The sequence below is a fragment of the Macaca nemestrina genome, chromosome 14, assembly GCF_043159975.1.
Source record: "Macaca nemestrina isolate mMacNem1 chromosome 14, mMacNem.hap1, whole genome shotgun sequence".
In the NCBI taxonomy this organism is placed as follows: domain Eukaryota; kingdom Metazoa; phylum Chordata; class Mammalia; order Primates; family Cercopithecidae; genus Macaca; species Macaca nemestrina.
This window is the reverse complement of record NC_092138.1, coordinates 11,499,425-11,507,530: the sequence shown is the minus strand read 5'-3', so window position 1 is coordinate 11,507,530 and position 8,106 is coordinate 11,499,425.

Sequence of the window (8,106 nt, the reverse complement as noted above, 5' to 3'; positions counted from 1 at the left end):
CTTTTGCAGAGCCAGGCAAATGAAAATCATGTGTTTATTCATCAAGGAGACCTTCTCTTGGGAATATTTTATTTGCAGTTCTATGAAGAGGGAAAACCTCCACATTTTTAATCTTTTGTGCAAGAACTTCTAAGTGCTGAAAAAGCAGTGACAGGAAGAATGAGTTTGGATGTCCCAGAAATCCTGATAAAGTTTGGAAACTTGTCCAGACTCTTTGAACTTTTCTTCTGGACCATATTAGATTCTGTGTCTCTGAGAGCAAGTTCATTCATAGCATGTACATTTCTCAAGCTACAGTGTTTCAGTGTTGTTATCAAGGGCCTGGCAAAGGTGACACTGAGACACCCAGTCTTTAATGTAGGTATGTCTGAATACCGCCAAATGTCCTCAGGCTTCGGTGGGTATTTGAGAGACATGTTCAGGTCATTTAATTCATCAGGGGGACATTTTCTGCCAATCAAAATTGCCTTTGAGAGATTTCGGTGGTCAGTCTCCAGTCTTCTCAGTCAAGTGGTGTCTGCCTAGTATACAGGGTTGTGCCATAATATCATGGGACTCATGGAATGAGACTTTTTGCTTCATTGTTTGGAGACTTCAGAATGTTTAAATGTAGACCCAGTAAGCAACACTACTTTGTGCTTTGGTTTGAACCATGGGAAACTGGGTCGAACCACAGATAGTCAACTTTAGCTCCTCGTGATTCTCTGGAGAGTCAGGGTGACAAGTCGTGAAGTTGCACGGTACTAAGTACACTTTTAAGTGTGCTGAGTCTGGAGGAGGCTGGAAATGGGCTTTAATTTCTTTGTCTTACTGAATTTTGTGTACACTGGACACACATGTGGTGTGGTGAATAGAAAACAAGTAAGCTTTTATTTTGGTTGTGCCATGGGAAACTGGGTTCAACCATGTCTGCTCCATGTTTGTTCCATGGGCAAGTGGAGTTACTTTTGAGGAAGTATGTGCATAAGTTATCTATTGCTACATAACAAATCACTCCAGAATTTAGCAGATTAAAACAACAGTTATTATCTCACAGTTCTGCACATCAGAATTCAGGAGTGGCTTAACTGGGTGGTTCTGGTTCAAAATCTCTTGTGAGGTTGCAGACAAGGTGTCAGCTGGGGCTGCAGTCAAATGAAGGCTCAATTGGGGCTGGAGCGTCTCCTTCCAAGATGGCTCTGTCCCACGGATGTTGCAAGAGGCCTCAGCTCTTCCCCACTGGGTGTCTCCATAGGGCTTCTTGAGTATCTTCATGATATGGCAGCTGGCTTCCTAAAGCAAACCACGTGCGTAGGTTTGCATACACACTCTTGTGAGAGAGTAATAGAGAGAGAACAAACAAGAAGTCAAAATAAATTGACCTAATTTCGGAAGTCACACAGTTTTGAAGTGGGCCTCTAAGTACAATCTACTTTTAAGGGTCGAAAAATTAGCATCCACCTCATGAAGGGAGGAGTCTCAAAGAATGTGTAGACATATTTTAAAAGCAGCACACCATGAGCCTCAGAAGTCATTGACATGAATGTGAATCTCCAGTCTGTCTCTTATTAATTGTGTTGCTGGGGAAAAACTGATGAATCTTTGAACTTCAGTTTAGTCATTTATGAACCGAAACTCAAAATACCTATGTTGCAGTGTTATTGATAGCATTAGAAATTCTGCTTATAATGTATCTCAAACAGTTCCTACAGCTGGTGCTAAATAAAGAGTAGATATGGGGATGATAATGACCGTCATGGGGATGATGACAAATAATATTGGGTAAATGACACAGTCTCTTTGCACCTCATTTGATTTATAATACGTACACCATGGAACTCTATCAAGAATAAATACTGTAATTTATGGAAAAGAAGTTCCTGGCAGAAAGTATATTAATTTCCCTACTCTTTTGAAGAAACACCAATGAAATGATATTTTGGCTGTTTTTGTTGCTAAAAAAAAATCATGTTTAAAAAACCATTAACATCATAAATATCAAAATTTCTAGAGCACAACCCCTGAAAAAAATAGAGGACTCACACTCTAAAATCCACTGATCTAGACAAAAGTGCTCATCTCTCCATTAGAGCAACGATTTTCTTGTGTGATTTATTGCACTGATCGGTGGTTCTGTGTCAGCCAGTCGTTTCTGGGAATTATACCTTGAGATGACATTTATCATGTCCCCTAAAATACACACTTACACACACAGATACAAATCAATCTGTCATTTAGTACATTGCCGTCATCCAAAAATAATTATTCAGTGGATGATGACTTGACTGGATGTGAAAATGGATGGAAAATATCATATAGTGAGACATTTGGTGGCAGACACCTTTTTACTCTTTCAAAATGATGCTTTGCCGGGAAGCCAGCGGGACTTTTGATATGACGACGGGGTGAAAGAGTTGCCTGGTGTTGTGTAGCTTCCCAATGGAGCGATCAAATCTCACAACCCAAGCTCAGAACAGTAACAGAGTGGCCCAATCACCACTATTTTTTTTTTTAAATTGGGTCTCTTGCCTCCCCAAAACCATTTAATTGAGCAGTTCCTGGCAAGGTTACTCCAACAAAGTGTTGTTTACGTGTGGTAATTTCAAGGTTCCAGGAATTTAAGATAAAGTTGGCAAAGCTACCATTAATTTGAGGAGTAAGGGAAAGCAGTGTTGTAACAGTGATGCAAATGTGGGAAGAACCAGGAACAAAGGCCATTATGTTCAGGCCTCCCTTCCTTTCCACCTCCTTAGTCAAAGGCAGGGTGGGTGGGGAATGTTCCAGTTTTCCCTGGAATGAATTGTCAAGACTTTCCCCTCCAGGCTTGAAACATGTTCTCCTCTGAGCTGCTCAGCACGTTGTCAAACCGGTCTTTACTTGAAAGACATAGGGCATCAACATGAAGGTTGTCACATAAGTTCCCCTCTCCCCATTTTCTGAGGGTTTTGAAAGATGTCACATCCTGCATCTGGGGCCAGCAGAGCAGAGTCTGCAGCCAGTCCTACAGGGGAAGCTGCCAGGGGGCCAGAGACCCCCACCTCTGGAGAGGGTCCCTGCTTGGTTTCTGCAGAGCAAATGAAGGAGAAAACTACGGACAAGGGAGGTGGGGGGAGACAAAGCAGGCAATGGGAGAACTCAGTTTTATGGAGCTTGCAAACCTGAGCTCGAATATTAAAAATGCTTTCATCAGTCTTCTTAATCCAAAGAAATTCTTTTTGGCTTAGATGGGAGGAAAAATCAGTCCCTTAAGGGGAAAGCAAGAGGAGAAGGAGGTAATAAGGATGTGAGTCAGACGCAGGGAATTGCTGGCAAATGCATTCGTTTTGGGAGGCGGAGGACTGTTTTCAAGCTGCTCTAACGTTACAGACCACTGATAACACCCGCCTGCTTTTTATTGATTTCTCCCTTTAGTTATTAAAAGGTTTGATTCCATTAAGTGGCGGAAAGGTGAGGAAAAAAGAATCTTTTTTTTTTTTCATGCTTATTTTTTTCTCCTCTGGGGAATAAGCAGCACTTGGGCTCCAAAGCTGTGTTTTTCTTTGGGTTTTGCCTTTTAATAGGGGTTGAAGAAAGCGGTTATAGACATTTGAGGGGAAATAAAGCCTGTGGTTTATTAACAGGGCTGGTTTTAATCAGCAGTGATTTGACTAGGGTAACATTAGAGCTGCAACAATGATAGCTGATACTATGATTTTCTATGCTTTTAACCCCAGACTGAAGTCTTGTGGGTTCATGGACAGAAATTCATTTGTTCCCCTGGCCAGGCTGTGGGGAGGAGTGTTCTCGGACAGCCTCAGGTAAGGAGAGGAGAGGGCTGGGGGTGCTGGGGCAGCTGCCTCAGGAGTACTTCTCTGCTGGAATTCCAGCTGCTGGGGAGCAAGCTTTGCAGATGGAGGGCTTCGAAAGACCAAAATGGAAGGTGGGCTTGGGACCGCATTTGGCCAGTCTACGTCCGAATCCAGATGGATAAGTATTCATGAGCTTATCTTTCCAGACCTGAGGCGAAATCTCGGGTCATAACACTTTACACTCTATTAGGAAAGTTAAGGAAGAATAGTCCACTTCCCAGGTGGAAGACTGCTGTCAGGTGAAACCCAGTCTTGTCCTACGCAGAATGAAATCTGTGGGATCTTTCGCACCCAGCCCATTATTTACCATGGCCACCGCCAAATCACTGCTAACGTCCCAACAAATTTGGGATAAAGACCAAACTCCTACATTAGTCACCAATTACCATTTGCCATATCTGCAGCCAGCAGTAGCAACAGGATTTCTGGGAATGTTCTCTTTAAAAGTAAGACACTTTATTTTTCAGTGTGTTTTCTAAAAAGAAGAAACAGAAGACCAACATTTACCCGTGTCAACTACAGGACCTGCCTGCTTTGAAGATGAATGAGGTCATTTACAAAAGCTTATGGAGAGGTCCATGAGTACGGGGCTGATGGGGGAGTGTGAATGGATGGACTCAGCCCCCAACAGTCCTCTTGACGTTTCTGTAACGTTCTGTGTTTGTGTGTTTACATGTGTACAAGCTACTCTTCCCAGCAGTAGAAAGTGCTTGCTCTCTTGCTCCTGTCTCTTGCTCTCTTGTTCTTGTTCTCCTGGCTGAGAAGCACTGACCAATCCCCAGTCTCTCCCTTGGTGCTCCGTGTGAAAGGGGCAGGTAACCAGGAGATGGTGCCTGAGATGAGAACAGAACCAATATGTGGTACAGGGAGGAATCTAAGAGGTCCCCTAGCTTGAAGTCAGAGTTAACTCACTCCACCCACCCCACGTCTCTTGCTTCCTCCTCCCCTTCCCTGACTTCCTCCCTGACCACATCCCCTCCTGTCACTCTGCAGTGGCATCTCTTGAAGGAAGTGCTCAGTTCACAGCAACAGCTCCCTGTCGGCACCTGCCTCTGACTGCACGAGGTGACCAGCAGAAGCTAGGTCTTACCATCCCGGCTGAGGAGTGGATGCCCAGCTCCGGAGCAATAGATTGTCTCTGTCAGGAGTATGAGATCCTGGGACTCACAGAGGCCAGGATTTGTGAGCGCTGAGCTCCATTAATGACAGTATTCTAGAGCAGTAGTTGCCAAACCTTTTTTTTCCATTAAGATTGGGTGAAAAAAAAAATGGGTCACATGTTCCTAATATGTTTATTTTGATAGGTTATCTACATGTATTACTATTACTAGCTAATAACTCAAGGCATACTATATACTTAAGGTTTTCAAAATGGAAAGTAAAAATGACCCAGTAGTAATGAGCACACTTAGCACCCAGGTCTTAGTTGCTAATACTGTTCTCCAGTGAAAAGAACCATAACTCGTTGGATAAATGTGTGATCCTAGGATTGGGAAATGAAAGGAGCATCTTATAGTCCCCCAAATAAGGCATTGCCCAAACAAACAATAACAATTTCATCCTACTAATAATAACGGGGAATGTCAAAGGGACACAGGAGCCAACTGAAAGAGCTACCAACGGCCAGAGTTGGAACAATTTGAGCAAGAAAATAAATAAAATAGCATAGTGTTATAACCCAAAGTACAACATAAATATCCATGAATTCACACAGATATAAATAAGTGATTGAATAAATACACGGGGGAGGAGAACAAGTTTTAGGTGCAGAAGGTTTCCAAAAAATTTATGGAGATACTACTCTGCCATTGAGGACGTGGAACACCACTTCCCATTTATAAGGGTGGGCCACCCATTGCGACTTCCTTCAAAAGGATGCGGTATGGAAAGGGACGGGAGAAAGAATGGGTTTACTGGGTTTACAGTGGAGAAATCTGACAAGCAGCACCCCAGTCAGTGACCGAGGGCAACATCTACAGTGACTAGACACGTTGATAAGATACACCCTTGATAGAACGGCATTCTGGTCCCCCAAACCCAAACTAATCATGAGGAAAACATCAGACCAATCCCAATCAAAGAACATTAGACAAAATACCTGACCAGTATCTCCCAAAATTGTCAAGGTCATCAGAAACAAGGAAAGTTTGAGAAACAACCAAGAGGAACTGAGGAATAACAAGAAGACATGATCAAATGTAATGTGGTGTACTGGGTGTGAGCCTGGAACACAAAAAGGACACTAGAAAAAAAAAAACTAAGAAAATTTGAATTAAGTATTTACTTTAGTTAATAATCTAAATAATTAGCTTTAGATAGTGTATCAGGATTGGTTCATTAACTGTAACAAACGGACCATACCAATGTAAGAAGTTAATAATAGGGGGAACTGAATATGGGATGTATGGGAACTTCCTATACTATCTTCATAGTTTTTAACGTAAATCTAAAACTATCTTAAAAATGAAGTTTATTGTTTTTAAAAAAGTAAATATGGCATAAGAGTTGGGTTCAAACAGTGTGTCTTAGCCTTGGTACCAGTGACATTTTAGGCCGGATAATTGTCTGTTGTGGGAGGCCACTCTGTGCCTTGCAGGATGGCCAGCAGCATCCCTGGCCTGGACACACTAGAGGCCAGTAGAACCTTGCCAGTTGTGACAACCAAAAGAGTCTCCAAATATTGCCAAATGTCCCCTGGGGGACAAAAACTGCCCTCAATTGAAAACCACTTGATTTAAACAACTACTAGATTAGGTAGGAGGGCTGGTATGAGATTCCAAGTATGAGAACATTCTCACATGTAAAAAGTGGCCATCCTAATTTTGTTGAGTACATGCGTGTGTGCCTGTGCATGTGTGTGCACTTACTTCTTTATCTATTAACTCTCACCCTCCCCGTTCATTTATTTCATTATTAGTTGAATTAGAGGGAATGACCAGCTGAGAAATTATGATTCTTTATGCTGCATGGAGCTAGTGCAGACTATGAAATAACAGCTTGATAAAAGTAAGAAAGAACAAACAGCAGAAGACCTCGGGAATGTGAAAAGCAGAGAAAACAAAAAGCGGAAGTAGGAGTCTCTGAAGGTCTAGTAGTGGATGGTGATACCTCGTGCTGGTGAGAGGAGCTCTTCTATCGCCTCCCATTAAACTCAAACAAATATTTATAGAGCACTTGGCTAAACCAGGCACATGCTATGCACTGGGGGTGTATATAACCCTCTTTCATGTGGCCCTTGCATCTCCATTGCCAGCCTCATCCTTCGCTCAGCATCCTCATGATGCTGTCTGGCAGTCTAGGACACACAGGCCTAGGCTTCACAATTGGGTCTGACTCCTCCGAGAAAAGCCACATGCTCAGGCCGTTCCCTGCCAATAAAAACCTCTAAGGCTCCTTTTCTCTGGCCTCTGCTGTACACACACACACACACGTTATAAAATTGCTTGGCCAGGCACAGTGGCTCATGCCTGTAATCCCAGCACTTTGGAGGCTGAGGCGGGCGGATCACGAGGTCAGGAGATCGAGACCATCCTGGCTAACACTGTGAAACCCCATCTCTACTAAAAATACAAAAAAAATTAGCCAGGCGTGGGTTCAGGCACCTGTAGTCCCAGCTACTCAGGAGGCTGAAGCAGGAGAATGGCGTGAACCTGGGAGGCGGAGCTTGCAGTGAGCCGAGATCGCGCCACAGCACTCCAGCCTGGGCGACAGAGTGAGACTGTCTCAAAAAAAAATTGCTTTATATTTATATTACTACATATATGTTCAAATCATACACATGTTTGTATCTATATTTAATTTGATAAACTACCTGAGTTCCCCCATCCTGCTAAATCCTATCTTTCCTTAAAAATCCCAAACCAATGTCATTTTTAGGAAGCATTCCTCGATTTTCCCAGTCAGAAGTAGTTTCTTTTTCCTGCACACTTTCATAACTTTCCCAGTGTTCTGACAAAGGTACTGATAGCCTGCATATCTTTTTCCTAATAGACTGCACACTGTCTTTGTGACTGGAGTGCCATCATCATCATCATTTCAATCTTTGTATTCTCTGCCAACCCACTGCTCAAAAATTTGTTATATAAATAGAAACCTATGTATAAATGTTCTTTAATAAATTAATGCATTACTCTTTATCCTGTTGACATTCTTGAAGTTCAATAAGAGCTTTTTGGAGTAGCACAATACTGAACTTAAAAGAACAGAGTGGGCATTTAAGGTACGAGACCAGGGTAGTCATATCAATTAGGGGCAGACATTATTTCTGACTCCAAATCCC